Below are 18,999 nucleotides of genomic sequence, written 5' to 3'. Positions count from 1 at the left end.
GGATCACCCAGAGTGGAATGTTTTTTTCTCAACAAAAGTGGAGTTATGCTTTAACTATTGTCCTTTTAGGTCTTTCCTACTGGATTTGTACTGGACCCCTTACTCTTCAAACATAGCCCACATATCATATAGATATTAGTGTTTAACCACTTTTACTAGTAATGGCTGCGATCTGCAATTTTTAGCGGGATTGTGACAGACAAATCGGAAACTTTTGACACATTTTTGGGACCATTGACATTTATACAGCGATCAGTGCTATAAAAATGCACTGATTACTGTGTAAATGTCACTGTCAGGGAAGGGGTTAATAGGGGCGATCAAGGGATTAAATGTGTTCCCTGGGAAGTGTTTCTAACTGTGGTGGGATGGGACTGACAGGAGGAGGAGAGAATCGCTGTTCCTAATCACTAGGAACAGCAGATCTGTCTCTCCTCCCCTGTCAGAACGGGGATCTGTCTATTTACATTGACAGATCCCCGTTCTGGCTCGCTAAAGAGTGATCGCGGGTGGACGTGTGCATCGGCTTTGGCAGCGTGCGTCTCCTATCGCTCTTAAAGCGGCCGACGTATACCTATGGCGATTCGCCCAGGAGAGCCAACCTGCCGCAGTATAACGTAGACAGCTGGTCCTTAACCACTTCCCGCTCGGCCTATAGCAGAATGACGGCCGGGAAGTAGTTCGGTTATCCTGACTGGGCGTCATATGACGTCCAGCAGGATAACATGCCAATCACCAGTGCAATGTCAGTCTGACACACCGCATCTCCGATCATGTTAAGAAGCCATCAGATGTGCTACCACAGCTGCCAGTCAGTGCCCCATAGAAAAACATGACAGTGCCCATCACAGTGCCCAGCAGTAAAACCTGTCAGTACCTCATCATCAGTACCAGCAGCCAGTACCCATCACAGCCGCCTGTCAGTGCCCATCAATTCTACATATCAGTGCCGCCTCATCAGTGAAGGAGAAAACAACATTTTATAACCGAAACGCAGAAAAACCTTATTTTTGAAAAAAAAAAAAAAAAAAGTCAGTCTTTTTTAGTTTAATTGCCATTCAAAGTGCGACAGCGTTGAAAGCTGAAAATTGTCCTGGGCGGGAAAGGGTGAAAGTGTCTGGTATTGAATTGGTTAAGCGGTTAATATTAATATTTACATAGAAAGTAAGATTTGTTCTAGATAGGGAGAAAGAACAGTTTAGGAGATGCAAGCTGCAAGGCTATTGCTGCTTGATGTTCTTTCCAGCTGCATAATTAATAAGAAGCACATGTAGCTGATAGTGGAGCTGTGGTGGCTCAAGATTAGCTGCCAGTTCGGTTAGATGATATGGTTAGATCAGCAAGATTGTCTTTTTCTGATCATATGACCGAGGAAACAATGAAATTAGCTAATGGGATTGCACACTGAATAGAAAACCATAGCCAGAAGAAGAGGGAGATGAGGTGTACTTCTAAGAATTTTTTTTTTTTTTTTTAACAAGAATACATTTAAAAGAAGAATTTTTAGAAAAAAAACACAGTAGCTACCATTACATAGTTGCACACATTGTTCAAGTTGAAAAAGGCACAAGTCCACCCGGTTCAACCAATAAAAATAAATGGAAAACATCCATAGACAGAATTCAATACCCACAATTGATCCAGAAATAGGCAAAAAAAAAAAAAAAAAAAAAAAGAAACCTGTATGAAGGGTCCATTTTGCTTCAGCAGGGGAAAAATAAATTCCTTCTTGATCCTCCAGAGGGCAGTCAGATTTTCCCTGGATCAACAATCTGTGGTGTTGTTACCTATAAATTTCAATAGCTAATTATATTTTGTGCATTTAGGAATGCTTTCGGCATTTTTTTTTTTTATTTATTTTTTTTTTAAATGATCTACCGAGCTGGCCAGATCTATTGCTTGAAGGAGTCTAGTCACAGCTCTTACCGTGAAGAGGTCTTTTCAGATGTAAAGAGTGTCCTCTGTGATGACCTTAACCACTTGCCGCCCGCCCACCGTCAAATGACTGCGGGGTGGTTTGGCTCTCGCTCTGGGGCGCCATCCAGATTGAAGCTGCGTCGCGTTGCTAGGACACAGCGTGACCCCAATCACTGTAAAGAGCCACGGCTCTTTAACCATGTGATTGGCTGTGTCCAATCACAGCTGTTCACATGTAAACACGGAGATGCCGGTAATCGGTGCGCCTCGCCTCACACTGACAGAGTGTGAGGAGAGGAGGGCTGATCAGCGGCATCTCCTCACAGAGGACATCTAGGTATGTAATCGGTGCCCTGATTGCAATGAAGCTCTCACAAGTGCCAGCAATAAGTGCCCATTAGTGATGCCAGTCAGTTCTGGCTATCGCTGCTGCCAATCAGTGCCGCCTATCTGTGCCCATAAGTGCGGCATATTAGTGCCACCTCATCAGCGCAGGAGAAAAATTACTTATTTACAAAATTTACTGACAGCAACTAAAAAAAACGGGGTTTTTCTCATAATTTTCTGTCTCTCTTTTTTTTTAGGCCGGGTTCACACGCGTTTTCCCCGCATCCAATTCGCATAGGAGGAGAATGTGACCGGCTCCCTATGGCTGCAGAGCGCACTGCACAGAAACGCTGTGTGTCTTTGGCTCCGTTTCAGGACCAAATTCAGACATAGATTTGGCTCTGAAATGGGGAACAGGGACGCACAGTGCTCCTGTGCGATCCGCGGCCGGTTCCAGTGTGAACCCGGCCTTAAAAAATGTTTCCGGTCTTTTTTTTTTTTGGGAAAAAATAAAAAACCCGGAAGTGATTAAATACCACCAGCTCTATTTGTGTGAAGAAAATGATAAATATTTCACATAGTTATAGCATAGCATGACCGCGCAATTGTCATTCAAAGTGTGACAGCGCTGAAAAATGGCCTGGGCAGGAAGGGGGTGAAAGTGCCCTGTATTGAGGTGGTTAAAGTGAAGAGAATAAATTCAGTTCCTCTAATCTTTCCTCATAGCTGAGCTCCTCCATGCCTCTTATCAGTTTGGTTGACCTCTACACTCTCTAGTTCCAAGGTATCCTTTTTGTGAGCGGGTTTCCAAAACTGAACTGCATATTTCAGAAAGTATTTTGCTAGCTTTAGAAACTGCAACTTGGTATTGCAGGCTATTAAATCTATGATCTACCAGAACACCCAGATACTTTCTCAAACAATGACTCCCTACTGTTCTCTAAAATGTATGATGCATGCATATTTTTAGCCCCCTAAGTGCATAAATTTACATTTTATCAATAATAAACCTCATTTGCCACATAGTTCCTCAATTACATTGTGCAATGGGATTGACTTGTAAAGCTGGGTACAACTGTATTGAAATTGGACCAGTTCAGCAGGAAACGCACACATTTCACTATGTGTGTAACCCTGTCTGTTCAGCTGAAGCCAATCTTTAGACTGCCTTCTGTTGAACGGTCCTGCTGGAACACCATCATCTGATCTCCTGCTGCAGGTCTGATTTGTGTATTCTGACAAGGGAAGAGCCCATGCTATCAGAATACAAAAGCCCAACGGGGAGATCCCTGCACCCACATCGCTTGTGTGGATTTCTGAGCTTTTTTTTTTGTTTAACCTGCTGGGTGAACGAAAAAATTTGCATGTATACCCTCCTTAAGGTGAAGACATCATGTAGGGGCGTTATCCTACTGCTAAGCTTGGTGTCATCTGCAAACATTCAAATTGTATTTTAAACTCAAATCTTATAAGCTGACATCAAACACAGGTATGAACTGGAAATCTGGAAGAACTAGAGAGATGAGCATTCCAAGACATAGCAAGGAATAATGTGAGAGACTATAACATAAATGCTGCATGCTCAGCTAGGCTACTTTGTCTGGAAAGAAGTTAAAGAGCAGTGGTAAGTTGGAATCACTGATGATGAAAATATGTATGAGATAACAGTGTTGCTGGTCACCGCCACACAAGTCCCAGTGTTACCAGACCAATGTAAGTCAGCAACTGCGTTACTGATTGCTAGTCAGACCAATCCCAGTATCACCAGACAAGTGTCATCCAGCAACAGTGTTCTTGATCACTGCCCCAGCAGTGCCAGAGTTACCAGACCAGTGCAGCCATCAACTGTGTGCCTGATTGCTGCCACACCAGACCAGTGCAACCAGCACCAGTGTTACTAATCACCAGTACAATTTTGCCTCTGCCTTCTGTCTGTACTGACCCTGGCCTGTTTATTGACCACATTTCTACCTGCTGCCTGAACCAATCTTCTGCCTGTATGCTGACCAAGGCTCTGCCTGCTGCCTGAACTGACCCATCTGCAGGTCCCATTGGCTAAGTTCCGGCTAGACACTAGTCCTACCCATCCCCTGTGGACAAGTGCACTCCTGGAATCACAGAATCTTTTTTTTTTTCTTCTTCTTTTCTTTGGCCTGCTGTACTTCCTGACCAGTGAGCCTAGGATTCCTGGGGGCAGTGACATACATAGGCTAGACTTTCTTGATATATAGGATTGAGAACTGCTATAGGTGACGCTACACTAAGCCATATTCCTTGACCATTTGTGCAGAGGTGACCATTACAGTACAATGTTTTTTATACAATATTGGTTGATTTTTTTTTTTTTTTTTTATACAAAAGATACAGTAGTACATTATCAGTCCAAACATTGAAAAAGTCTCACACATGTTGTATTGCCAGGCTTGGGAGGAGTAGAAGAATGCGTTTTGGGCAGAAATTATAAGTATGCCCATGCTGTGTGCTAGAAATACCTTTATAAAATTGACAAAAAAGAAAATTTTCTTTTTCTTTCCACGTTGCAAATGTGGTAAAAAGAAGTCTTCAAAGGACAGACCATGCCTGTGGTCATTTTGTGGGTGTTTCCACTGTCCTGAGACTCCATAGTCTCCAAAAATGTGAAAAGTAGTCAGAAAATTAAATGCATAATTTATGCCCCTAGAGCAGGGGTCTCAAACTGGCGGCCCTCCAGCTGTTGCGAAACTACAAGTCCCATCATGCCTCTGCCTGTGGGAGTCATGCTTGTAATGTCTCGTGGGCTGTCAGCCTTGCAATGCCTAATGGGACTTGTAGTTTTGCAACAGCTGGAGGGCCACCAGTTTGAGACCCCTGCCCTAGAGAGCTTGAAAGTGCTCATTAGATCTTGGGTCTCTGTGTCAGGCTGTGAAAATCACACGTGGTATATTTGGAAATATGTTTTGGGGTGTAATTCTGAGTACACTTAGGGCTCCTTCACACAGACGTGTCCGTGTATGGAGCCCGCTCTGCTCAGCGGGGGATCGCTCCGTCGATCCCCGCTGAGCAGGCAGATGATAGGTCCGTCGCTGCACAGTGTGCAGAGACAGACCTGTCAGAGCGCCTCTCTCCCCTATGGGAGATCGGATGACGACGGACCGTAGAGTCCGTCGTCATCCGATCCACAGACGGATGAAAAAGTAGGTTTTTCCTCCGTCACACTTTTTCAGATCGGAGCGGGTCGGATGTCAGCGGACATGTCACCGCTGACATCCGACGCTCCATAGACCTCCATGGAGTGTCCGTTCAGGTCCGCCTAAAAAACTGACAGGCGGACCTGAACGGGTCAGCCGTGTGAAAGAGGCCTTATGCTGTGTGTTAGAAATATCATCCTATTAATTGACAACCTTGTGTAAACAAATGCATTTGCATTTTCCTTCCACATTTTCCAAAAACTTGTGGCAAAAAAATCAAGTCTTCAAAAGGCTCGCCATGCCTCTTAGAAGATATCTTTTAAGTGTTAACTTTCCAAAATGTGGCCATTTTATTTTCCACCGCCCTGGTGCTCTAGTGCCTATAAAAATGTGATGGGTAATTAGGAAATTAGATGCATAATTTATAACCCTAGAATGCCTGAAGATGCTCCTTGGATTTTGGGCCTCACTGTGTGGCTGGACTGTGAAAAAACCTCAAATATACTCCTAGAGGGGGGGGGGACGTGTCCAAGATGGAGACCGGTGCAGATGTGCAGTCTCCGGCTTAAAGTCCTGCTTCCCTGCAGACTGGCGATTCTACACAGCCTGGAACGGCTGCATTAATGGCGGGGAACGGTATGACCAAGGGGGAAGGGGTCCCTGTCCACCCGAAAGTCCCACAAAGCTGCCCCAGGTACTGCTGCACAGAGCTCCCGTCCCGCCACTGGCTCCAATATGGCGTCTCAGGCTGGGGACACTGAGACTGACCCTGCAGAGAGGGAGCAATCTAACTTTGAGGCTCTCATGCAGGCAATCACTACTTGCCAATCAACCCTCAAGATTGAACAGATACAGCTGGATATTAGTCTCATAAGAAGGGATATGGACACCTTCCGCTCCCGCCTCACTGAAGCTGAGCGCCGTGTGGGGGACACAGAAGACACGCTGCAAGACCACACAGTCTCACTCCGCATGCTGCAAACTAAAATCAAAACCCTGGAAAACCACGCAGAGGATGCAGAAAACAGAAATAGGAGGAACAACCTCCGCGTGGTGGGGGTCCCTGAGGGAACGGACCCCACGGCCTTCATGGAGCATCTCCTCCGCACCTTTCTACCCCAGGCGCCATTCTCTAACTTCTTTGTGGTGGAGAGGGCACATAGAATGCCTGCTGCCCGGGGGCCCCTGGGACCTCTTCCACGCACATTCATCCTGAAGTTACTAAATTTCAGGGACCGAGACTTAGTTTTGCGTGAATCGAGGAAAATCGATCAACTGAGGTATGAGGGAGCGAAATTATTGATCTTCTCGGACTTTTCGGTGAACACCCAAAAACAATGCCGCTCATTTGATCAGGTGAAGCTCAACCTGCATAACAAGAAGATAAAGTATAACATGCTGTTCCCAGCCAGGTTGCGAGTCCAAGATGATGAGAGAGTGCACTTTTTTACCTCCCCTGAAGATGCATCGCACTGGCTGGAGACCCTGCCCAGAAATTGAAGACTGCCAAGAGTTACATGGTATGATTGAATTATCCTGTTTATTACCCCATTGCTTGCAGGGCCTTCCTGGCCATTGCCACTAACAATGTTTGGGATGTTGTCCTGTCCCCCCCCCTTCTTCGTGGGCGGGGCTGGAGGGGGGACGGACATGGCCTTGCAGACCTCCCGAGTTCCAGTTGAAGGACTCCATGTCTTGTGTGCCTGACCACATGTATACTATATACGGCTTTTACACACAACTGACACGCACTCAAAGGAGGAAGGGAGAGAGATGCCTCTGAACTTTTAAAAAAAAGGTTTGTAACTGTTCAAGTTTTGTACCCCCGGAGGGGTTGGTTTGTTTCTCCGGGAGATCCATATTCTATAACCTGCAGGGAACATTGATCCTTTCAATCGTGCTGGAGGACATATTGCACGTACTGTGACACTCGGGTGTCCTTTTGTTCATTTCCCCATTTGGCAGTTGCCATGACGGTTCTTGGGAAAGAAGCACACCAAAGTTTGGGGGGTGGTGCGGGGTGGGGGGATGGGAGATGGAGCTGGAGCACATGTTTTTGCTCCTTGTTGGGACTTTTCTGTTGCTGCATATATGTTAGATTTTGTACTTATGTTTTCTACATCAGGGGTCAGTGCGGCTCTGATCTCTCTCCACTAGATGGCATGGGAGATCTCCCTGATGATATTCTAGAATTGGTGAATAAGGTTCTGCTATTCTTGTGTATGCTCATAACCAGTCTACTACTGATAATGGTAATTTGCTGCCCTCATTTATTCCCTATAAGACTTCAATGACTCCCCTGACTATTTTATCTTGGAACGTTCGAGGATAGAAATCCAAGGTTAAGAGGTCTTTGGTATTCAACTTTCTGAAGAAATATAACCCACATATCTGTGTGCTCCAGGAGACTCATTTGGTTGGGAGCAGGACGCTGGCACTCCGGAAACCCTGGGTGGGTGTATACTACCACTCAACTTATTCCTCTTATTCTAGAGGTGTCAGCGTCCTGGTCCATAAGTCGTTTGGGTTCACCTTACTAGATCTTCATTTAGATCCAGAGGGGAGATACGTAGCCCTTCATGCAATGTGTGATAGACTAGAGCTGTTGATTGTGGGCATATATATTCCCCCTCCAGCCACGGTAGATATCCTTAGGAAGCTTACTCCAATAATAGCACAATGTCCATCGGCTGGAGTTATTTTAACTGGAGATTTCAACATGACCCCAAATTCGGTTTTGGACAGACTCAGTGTGGGATGCATCTTTCTCCAGAATTGACTTGGTCTATACCACTGACTCCCTGCCCTCCCAGATACAGGAAGTGGAGATCCTGCCGTGCAGTATTTCGGATCATGCACCCCTCCTACTTAAATTCCAAACAGACTCACCGGCGGGCACTGCACTTTGGCAGCTCTCCGGTTTCTGGATTACAGATGAGCGGGTGGCACCCCTGGTGGAGGGAGAGCTGGGAGTCTACTGGGCACTCAACGAGGGTACGGTCCCCCCACTGGTACTTTGGGATGCCTTTAAGGCATACACCCGAGGGCAATACAAAACTGCGATCGGGAAGGTCAGAAAAGACACGAGGCTAGCCTTGGAGGAAGCAGAAAGGAAGGTTCTCTTGTTAGAAGACAACTATGTGCACACTAAAGACGTGCTAAAGACATATGACGCTATGCAATCCCTACACAGAGAAATTTCTCTAATGAGGGTTGAGACCACCAAGAAACAGTTGCTTGCTCAGTCACAGAGAATTTGCGAACGGGGAGAAGACAGGTAGATTATTAGTGTGGCTGGCTAAGGAACGTTCCTCCTCATCACATATTGTTCACATAAGGGATGACATGTGGGTGCTCCATTCTGACCCCATTGGTATAAACGATTAACTTGCTAGATATGAGCATCTTTATACTTCTAAGGCCGCCTTTACCAGAGAGAGCCTGCACACCTTTCTAAATCAAATAGAATTCCCACAACTCTCAGATGAGGCCTGAAATACACTAGACACCCCAATTACTGTCAAGGAGGTCCAAGCAGCAGTAGCAGCACTCCAATCAGCAAAAACCCCAGGCCCTGACGGTTTACCGGCAGAATTTTATAAAAAACAGTGAACTTCTTGTCCCTAAATTCCACAACCTGCTCCTGACAATGTTACAAGAGGGTTGCCTCCTTCTCTCTATGTCAGAGGCTGTAATTGTGGTTATAGCCAAACCTATAAAAGACCCCACATCATGTGCCTCATATCGCTTTTAAATGTGGATGCTAAGATAACCACTAAAATACTCTCAACTAGACTCAACTTGGTCATCCTCTATAATTCATGGCGACCAGACGGGCTTCATGCCGGGCAAAGGTACCGACATTAACCTACGTCGACTTTATACTAACCTATCTCATGCAGGGAAAATGGACTCCACGGGTGTGGTGGCCTCTTTAGACGCCGAGAAGGCCTTCGACTCGGTGGAGTGGGAGTTCTTATGGCAGGTTCTTGAACGTTTTAACTTTGGCCCCAAGTTTGTCTCCTGGATAAAACTCCTGTATAGTAATCCCACCGCAAGAGTTCGCACAAACAGAACGCTTTAGCTCCCCATTCTCTTTAGGTAGGGGAACCAGGCAGGGATGCCCACTGTCCACGGGGCTATTCGCCTTAGCTATTGAACCCCTGGCTATCCTACTTAGAGCATCCCCAACAGTTAGAGGAATAGCGGTCGGTCCATTGACTGAGATGCTTTCATAATATGCTGATGATGCATTGTTATACCTCCTAGATGCGTCTGCCTCATTGTCGGCAGCTCTGGAAATTATTAACGGCTATGGATCCTTCTCAGGCATTCGGATCAATTGGACCAAATCGACTCTTTTCCCTATCCCTGACCCCACCCCCCGTGGACCCGTTGATACCACTAACCATGGTGTCTAAGTTCAGGTACTTGGGGATTGAAATTCAAAGAGAACCATCTTTATATCTGATAGATAAAATATATCCGATCCTCCACCAACTTACCGCCAGATGTCAGGCTTGGAAATCTCTTCCCCTCTCACCTGTAGGAAGGATTAATCTTCTTAAGATGACGTTTCTTCCCAAGTTCCTCTATGTCTTTCGCAATACTCCTGTACCCATCCCTAACTCCTTCTTTGCCAAGCTAGATCAAATAGTTAACACGTTTGTATGGGGGGACTAGCCCCTAGAGTCGCCCAATCCACCTTACAGCTCCCCTTGTCACTGGGGGGTTTGGCACTCCCCTGTTTTAAAAAATATTACTGGGCGGCAGTTGTAACTGTCCGCTTGTGGTTCTCCCAGCCAAAGTTCAATCCAGCAGTCAACCTGGAGGCCGCTATATTGGGATCTTACTCAGCATTGAGTAATTTGGTGTTCAGGGGTCCCAGGGCGCACCCAGACATAACAATTTCAATGCGAATGACAGAGTCTGGGAACAAATGTCGAGGAAACTTACTGGACCGAATACTATTTCCCCATACACACCATTATGAGGCAATCCCAAACTAAAACATCTTCAAACAGTTCCAGATCTGGCCTTGTGGGCAGGACACGGGGTTAAGATAATACAACAAATAATGTCAGGGGGTAGAATCCTCCCTTACGATACTTTAAAGAATAACTTTCAACTGCCCTCAAAAATGCTCTTTAGATACCTACAACTGCGTCATGCAGTACAGGCCCAATACCCGACAGGGGTTACTTTACAGTCACATGGGGTAGAGACCTTCCTGATTTCCAGAAACATAGATCGCATTTTATCCTCCCTATAGCTTCGGATATTAAGTGAGGAGCCGACCAGGGGTACCAAGCTCTACGACAAGTGGAAAACGGATCTGCCTGTCCTTGCTGCTGATGATTGGGAGGAAGGAGTACAACAGTACATTCCCCTTATGGTTTCAGCGAGGGATAGATCTATTCAGCTCAAATTCCTTCATAGAGCATAATATACGCCGCAGAGATTATCTAGAATATATCCGACACAGACAGATGCCTGAAGTGCAATGGGAAACTGGGTACCTTTATACATGTTGTCTGGTCGTGCCCTATTATACAGCAGTTTTGGTCAGAATTGGTAGACGTTATCAACTCGGTGAGCAACCTGCATATACAAGTGAACCCGATTATTTTACTTCTGGGAGTCTGGGAGCATGTGACAACCTCATATCTAATACACACAAAAAACTGTTTGTATTTTACACCTCATTTTATGCTAGGAAAACCATCCTGATTAAATGGAAGCAACCCGACCCTCCCACGGTCTCCCAATGGAAAGCCTTGGTAAACTCCACATTGCCTCTTTACAAACTCACCTATATTAACAGCAAGTGCCCTAAGAAATTCTCAAAGATCTGGGGAGCATGGTCCAAGCAGTAAGATTGGCATGACCTGCAGGACGCATGGTGAGCACACATTTGATGTTTCCCACCCCCCCTCTCCCCTCACTCAGTTCCCTCTCCCCCCCCCTCCCCCCCTCCTCTTCACCCCCCCCCCCCCCCCCTCCTCAACTCCTTGATCCTTTGTTATCCCATATTCAGGTACCCTGACAAATAGATAATACTACATCCTGACTCACCAGCTGAAGGTATTGTCAGCTAGAAGTTAGTACCGGAACCTTATATAAGTAACTAGGTTTTATATTTCCCGATGTAATCATTTATATGTACTTTGAATCATACACAACTTTGCATTATGATGACTGAAATCTCCTGATTTGAAACTATTCACAATGATTGTATCTATCTATTATGTAGCCGCACCTTGTTCTATGTCCCTATGTTTGTATGTTTAAATTTTCTCCTTCTGGAGACAAATAAAAACTTTTCTGTTAAAAAAAAAAAAATATATATATATATATATATATATACTCCTAGAGGAGTAGTTGTTTTGGGGTGTAAGTGTATGCCTATGCTGAATGTTAGAACTATCTTCTTAATTGACACTTTACATTTTAATTTTCATTCTGCATTTTCCAAAAACTTGGGGCAAAAAATTAAAAAGGAACTGCAGTCTGCTCACATAATTTGTAATAAAAACATCTTTGCCATTATAAAGCTTCCCTCCAACCACTTTGCATATTATTTTATGTATACTGTGATTCTGTACTTGCCAAATATGCTGCAGAAATCTCCTGCTGATTCTGGTTGCATCCATTTTAACTGTGGGCAGTTCACTTCCTGGATTTGAACAGACACACACAGAGGCACAACTCCAGCTCTGCAGCCATGCAGCTCTTATTGGCCCTCTAATGACTCCTCTCCCCTCCCTTCCTGGCAAACTCTCACGAGAGTGAGAGAGCTGTGCATGTCATAAACCTAGGCTTTTTACCAGACAAGAAACAGGGAGTTGGCTGTATAAGGTATTTAAAACAACAAGAAGATTTAATAGATGAAGGAAAGTTGAAAAAAGGTCCACTTGAAGTTTTTGAAGCATTTGCTTTGAAGCATTTGCTTTCCAAAATGTGGTCATTTTGTGGGTGTTTCTCCTGTCCTGGTACTTCACGGACTCAAGAAATATAAGTAGTCAGTCAGTTGTCAAATTGGATGATTCATGTATGCTCCTTTAAAGCCCAAAGGTGTTGCTTAGATTTTGGGCCCCACTATGTGTTTAGGCTATGAAAATGTGTCACACGTGGTATCCTCCCTCATACTTGGAAGAAGTAGCAGAATGTATTTTGAAATGTGTAATTGTAAGAATGCCTACGCTGCATTTGAGAAATAACTTGACTAATTGTCATTAATTGTGACAGCAATGAAAATGGAAAAATGGCTTGAGCAGGAATGAGCTTTACCATGCTGGTCTTCAAGTGGTTAAGGCACCATTCGCACAGGCATTTTGCCACACTCTGAATCCTAGCAGCAGAAATCTACTTAATCATGCTGCTGGGATTGACAGCTGCAAGTGGATACAGCGGCTTCCGAGCCTGTACATTGCAATGATGGGCTGTCGGCGACTAAAGCTACCTGTGGTGATTGTGACTACACACAGTCAGTGCACTGGCATGCCAGCCACTGCTATCCAAACGTAGCTGTCAATCCCAGCAGCAGGAAACCCTGCCACTGGGATTCGTAGCATGTTGTGGTCTTGGGATCAACCTTGGACAGTTACAAAAGCAAGGGTCTTATCAAAATGCTAATACAGCATTGTGAAGTTGATGTGTAGCAGCTGTTATTGAGTTCTAAAGTAATCTTACATTACACTGAAATTGGATTTCTATTTTTTTTTTTGGTCAAAGACTACAAATTAGTTCTTTCGGATGTAAGTTGGCTAATCTATAGCCAAACCAGGTGGTCACATTCTGAATAGTATTTGAAATATGATATGAAATTAGAACTGACTATGTTATAGCCCTGCAACCAACCTGAGTAAAACCTTAAAACCTACGGTGTGCAATGTTGTTTTTTTTTTTTTTTTTTTTTATAAAATGGTGTTGGTGGGAACAAAGTCAGCCTCATCTTATTTCAGTGAGCCTGATAAAAGCAGACAATGGACAAACCTGTTCTGTTCTAGAAAATAGCAGCTTACAGTCCTGAGCACTATACTGCAAACAGGCAGATACAACCATGGAGCTGAAACTGACAAGACTTGTACTTCTCTGCACACTAACAGCAGGTAGATACACCAATGCATGCTAAATGTATTATATTTTACTGTAACCTAAAAATTTGTATCTGCTAGAATCCCATAAGAATAGTTTTCCTTGGATATACAGTATATACAGTAATGTAACTATTTTTGTAATTTCTATTTTGTTTGATATATTAACTATAGATTTTACTTGTTCTGTAACACACACATACCCTACATTGTGGAGCATCCTTATCTCCAATCAGAGTGTGTGTGTCTGTGTGTGTATACACACACACACAGACACACACACAGTATATTTTTTAAATTAGAATGCCCTGTGGTGTGTGCATTCAATCATCTCCATGTCCATAGAGTGTGAGCTTGACGAATGGCTAACTACCCAAACATGTTATTCTTTGTACTCATTTTTTGTTCCAATAAAGAAGAAATATTGGGGAAAGCATTGTAAAATTTACCTGAAATTTGTTTTAACGCCCATTCACATGGGGCATACCAATCTTAATGCCTGTGCGACGGGTAGGCACCTTTTCTTCAAGCCAAACCCGAACACTTTAGCGGCACACGCCAATTTATTTTAAGGGGGAGCACTGTGGACTCTGGTGTAAAGAAGAACTTTGATGTAAGGGGGTTTCTGCTCACCAAAGCTCCCGCTTACTTTAGAGTTCCCACCATTTCCCCTTAAGTCAGGGTCCCTAAAGCTCCCCCTACATCAGAGTCCCCCTTATCTTAGTGTACACACTCGCTCAGAGGCAGGAGAGAGAAGGGAGGAAGGGGGAGACTTCAGACATTGGATGGTGAGCTCACTCACCCAAGGATAGAGGCTCAAGCACTGACACCTTTCATCCATGATGTATCTGCCGGCTGCTGAGCTTCAAACTTCCATGCATCCCTTTCCGGGGATTGGAGTTTGGGTGGGCAGGAGGAGCAGAAGGAGATCAAGCCCTCTCTCCTTTTCTGTCCATGTTTGGGGGTGGGCACACCTATGTACTTGGTTGTGGTACTCAGTTACTTGGGGAACCGCAGTCCATTCTCAATAATGTGTCTGGGTTTCAGGAGGTCTGAAACCCGGACGCACAATTCCAAACCCGGACTGTCCGTGTGAATCCCAGACGGGTGGCAACCCTAGCGAATCTTCATCTGCTCAGGATGCACAGGTGTTTGGTGCAGACCCCTGCAGGCAACCTGTTCGCATCAATGTGACAATCAATCTGAAGTTTGCATCCATGCGGGTCCGATGCACTTAGAGCGCAGTCTGTCTGCATCCTGATCCGTGCATCAGAGCTCTTATGTGAATATTACAAGTTCACTTTTGTATTTGTTCATGATTATATTGCTATACAGGTTTATAGTTTTTCTTTAGCTGTATGGATATCAGACAGTGCAGCTAAGACCCATGTTGATAACTGCTGAGAAGAAATCAGTTATAGAATAAGCTACATAGCAGACTGGTAAAGGGAAACCCGTGCAAAGATGAATATGAGTGGTGCTGTTGCTGTTAGCGTAAAAATCTGAATCAGCAGAGGGACAGAGGAGCTGAGCGGAGCAGTGTGGTGTCCGGGAACTGCGTGTGTTGTGTGTGTGACTGCTTGGGTGTGTGAGTGAGTGCGGACAGGACTGAGCCCCCCTCCCCCAGACAGAAGAAGAGGCGGTGGGTGACCCCGGGGAATGTGTACAATTAAAGTTCATATGCTGAAACTTTTCTGCGTTTAATTATTATGACTTCTCGGTTCATATATCATCCACCACTGTGCAAATCATGTCTTCGGCAGATTATGTGCACACCTTCACCAGCCATTATACCTGCTCACCTCATACATGGGTCAGACTCAAAACAATTCCTTTCTTTCTTTCAGCTGTGGTCTCATCTCTTCCACATCCGACCAGCTACTCTGTATCCACATTCCAATCAATAGCCTCCCAGGGGGATCGCAAGAAAGATCTCATATATATATATATATATATATATATATATATATATACTGCCCCATTGCTTTTCTCCTTGCTCCACACCAGCATTATAACTCGGTATTCCTGATAGGATATGGCTCCACATTCATGCAACAATAGAGGATACATAGTGCTCTCCGTTTGCAACATTTATTAAATTGCCCAAATTAATACACAGGTATCGCCCTCTGATTGGGCTTTCTATTGAGGGCGATATGCATGTAGAGGGGAGGAGCCGAGTCCACGAGGTCACACAGCCACAGTGGCGAGCAGGACTACACAGAGCTAGTTTTAACCGAATATCTTGTAAATGTTTTTTAATTGGGACAATTTAATAAATAACGGAGAGCACTATGTATCCTCTATTGTTGCATGAATGTGGAGCCATATCCTATCAGGAATATCGAGTAATAACGCTGGTGTGGAGGAAGGAAAAGAGAGGTGGGGCAGTATATAGGAGAGATCTTTCTTGCGATCCCCCTGGGAGGCTACTGATTGGAAAGTGGATACAGAGTAGCTGGTCAGATGTGGAAGAGATGAGACCACAGCTGAAAAGAAGAAAGAAAGGAATTGTTTTGAAATATGATTGAGCATTTGAAATATGAACTTTAATTGTACACATTATATAGATTTATTTATTTATTTGAATATAATTTGATATCACTGGATATTTCACATGATATATTAATAGCTCTGCACTTATATTTTTCATTTTATTTTATATGTTGTATGGTGAGTAGGGATGAGCTTCGAGTTCGAGTCGAACTGCGAACGATATGGGCTGTTCGCGCCAAATTCGAATGCATAATTCACTGCATAATTCACTGCAGCATTGCAGTGCATTGCTGGCTGATGATTGGCCAAGCATGCACTATGACCCGCATGCTTGGCCAATCACAGCGCAGTCTGTACAGAGAGGGTGGCTTTGGTCAATTATGGCTCAGGAGGTTTAGTACACGCCCCACACTATATAAGGCTGCCTGCACGTCGGCCCTGTGTAGTGTGTTCCGGCGTTGAGAGAGAAATAGAGAGAGAGACAGTGTCATTTGATTTAAATTAGAGTAGGCAGGTGAGTCAGTTAGCTGCACTTACAGTGTATTGTGTATATATATATATATAAATATATATATATATATATATATATATATATATATATATGCATCCTAGGTGTTGTGTGTGTGTATATATACCGTATTTATCGGTGTATAACAAGCACCCCAAGTTTAGGTAGGAATTTTAAGGAAAAAAACTTTTAGGAGGGAAGTTTAAGGGAAAAAAACTTACATTTAAATGCCCATCAATGCAGCCTTGTCAGTGTCATTGAAGCCTTCTCAGTGCAGCCTTGCTCCAGTGCAGCCTTACAGCCATGTCAGTGTAGCCTTGTTAGTGCAGCCTTCCCCAGTGTCCATTGCAGCCTTGCCCCAGTGCAGCCTTGCCCCAGTGCAGCCTTGCAGCCTTGCCCCACTGCAGCCTGGCCCCAGAGCAGCCTTGCGATCCCCGTTGATTGTTTGCGATCGCGCCGACATACACATCCGAGTGTACAGATTTAAATATGGCACCGCGGAGGGACTCGGCAGAGCAGAGATACACATAGCCGAGTATACTCGGCTCCGCTCACAGTCATGCCCAGTCCCGCCCTATGATGGACATAACACAGGTCCAATGGCGCGACTGGGCGTGACTGTGAGCAGAGCCGAGTACACTCGGCTATGTGTATCTCGGCTCCACACAGTCCCTGCGATCTCGGCGGTGCTCGCTCTGCTCCGCCGAGTCCGCCGGCGCCATATTTAAATCTGTACACTCGGATGTGTATGTCGGCGCGATTGCAAAAAATCAGCGGGGATCGGTGTATAACACGCACCCACGATTTTCCCCTGATTTTAAGGGGAAAAAAGTGCGTGTTATACGCCGATAAATACGGTATATATATATATATATATTAGCTAATTATTAGCTACAGTATTTACAGTTAGTGTAGTGCGTCCTCTGCACAGTGTGCACCTAAAGCTACCTGAAGAAAATTGGTGGTGTTCTTCTGATCCTATTAGTACCGTAGGCAGCTGCAGTATTTACAAGTTAGTGTAGTGCGTCCTCTGCACAGTGTGCACCTAAAGCTACCTGAAGAAGATTGGTGGTGTTCTTCTGATCCTATTAGTACTGCAGGCAGCTGCAGTATTAACAAGTTAGTGTAGTGCGTCCTCTGCACAGTGTGCACCTAAAGCTACCTGAAGACAATTGCTGTTGTTCTGATCCTATTAATATCACAGGAAGGCAGCTACAGTATTTACAGTTAGTGTACTGTGTCCTCTGCACAGTGTGCACCTAAAGCTACCTGAAGAAAATTGGTGGTGTTCTTCTGATCCTATTAGTACCACAGGCAGGCAGCTGCAGTATTTACAGTTAGTGTACTGCTTCCTCTGCACAGTGTGCACCTAAAGCTACCTGAAGACAATTGCTGGTGTTTTTCCATACTAATAATACTACAGGCAGGCAGTTGATTCTGCTAGCTGCAGTATCAGTATAATATATACATCCCAGCTTTGTGCAGCTACATCTCACTGCAGGCCATTAGTATGTCTGGAAGGCCAACAAGGAGAGGCAGAAAGTCACAAGCCAATAAAAGAGGGCAAGCAGGCTCTGTGTCTAGAGGCAACAGTGCTGGTCGTGGAGACGGTGCATCCTCATCAGCACATGGCCGTGGGACACGCTTGTCCTTTTTTTCGGTAGTTGGCCATGTTGAGCCACAACAGGCGGAAGACTTGGTAGAGTGGATGACCAAGCCGTCCTCATCCTCCTCATCCTCCACATCCTCTCTCACCCAGGCTAGGGGTACTTTGCCTGGCAAAGCAGCTGCTAACGCGGCCTCTTCCCTTGGCTCAGTGGCATCAGTCACTCCTTCCCTAGCCCCACCATGTCCTCCTGAGGAGTCCCCCGAACTGTTTGACCACAGTGTTGGGTACATGCTCCAGGAGGATGCCCAGAGTTTTGAAGGCTCCGATGATGGTACCCAGCTAGAGGAAGGGAGTAACAGGAGCCCAGAGAGAGGGGGTGCCCAAGAAGGACAGCAATCTGGCAGTCATGTTCCCCCAGCTGCAGCATACTGGCAGCTTTGCTTCAGTGATGAGGAGGGAGGGGATGATGAGGTTACTGACTCCACGTGGGTGCCTGAGAGGAGGAGGAGGCAGGATGAGGAGGGAGGGGATGATGAGGTTACTGACTCCACGTGGGTGCCTGAGAGGAGGACGAGGCACATCTCCAACGAGGCAGGATGCCCTCCACGGGCCAGCTTAAGGGCAGCACACCAACTGCATCACACCGCAGAGCTCCGCATATGCAGGGCGCTGCTGTCTCTGATCGTTATTCCAAAAGTTCTTTGGTGTGGGCCTTTTTTGAGAAGAGTGCATCAGATCCCACCGCTGCTATTTGTAACATATGTCTCAAGCGTATCTCGCGTGGCCAAAACATCACCCACTTGGGCACCACATGCTTGACCAGACATATGTCGACCTGCCATGCAGTTCATTGGCAAGCGTACCTAAAAGACCCACACC

Source organism: Aquarana catesbeiana, linkage group LG01, assembly GCF_042186555.1.
Source record: "Aquarana catesbeiana isolate 2022-GZ linkage group LG01, ASM4218655v1, whole genome shotgun sequence".
NCBI lineage: Eukaryota > Metazoa > Chordata > Amphibia > Anura > Ranidae > Aquarana > Aquarana catesbeiana.
The sequence above is the reverse complement of the archived record's forward strand: the minus strand, read 5'-3'. Positions refer to the sequence as shown.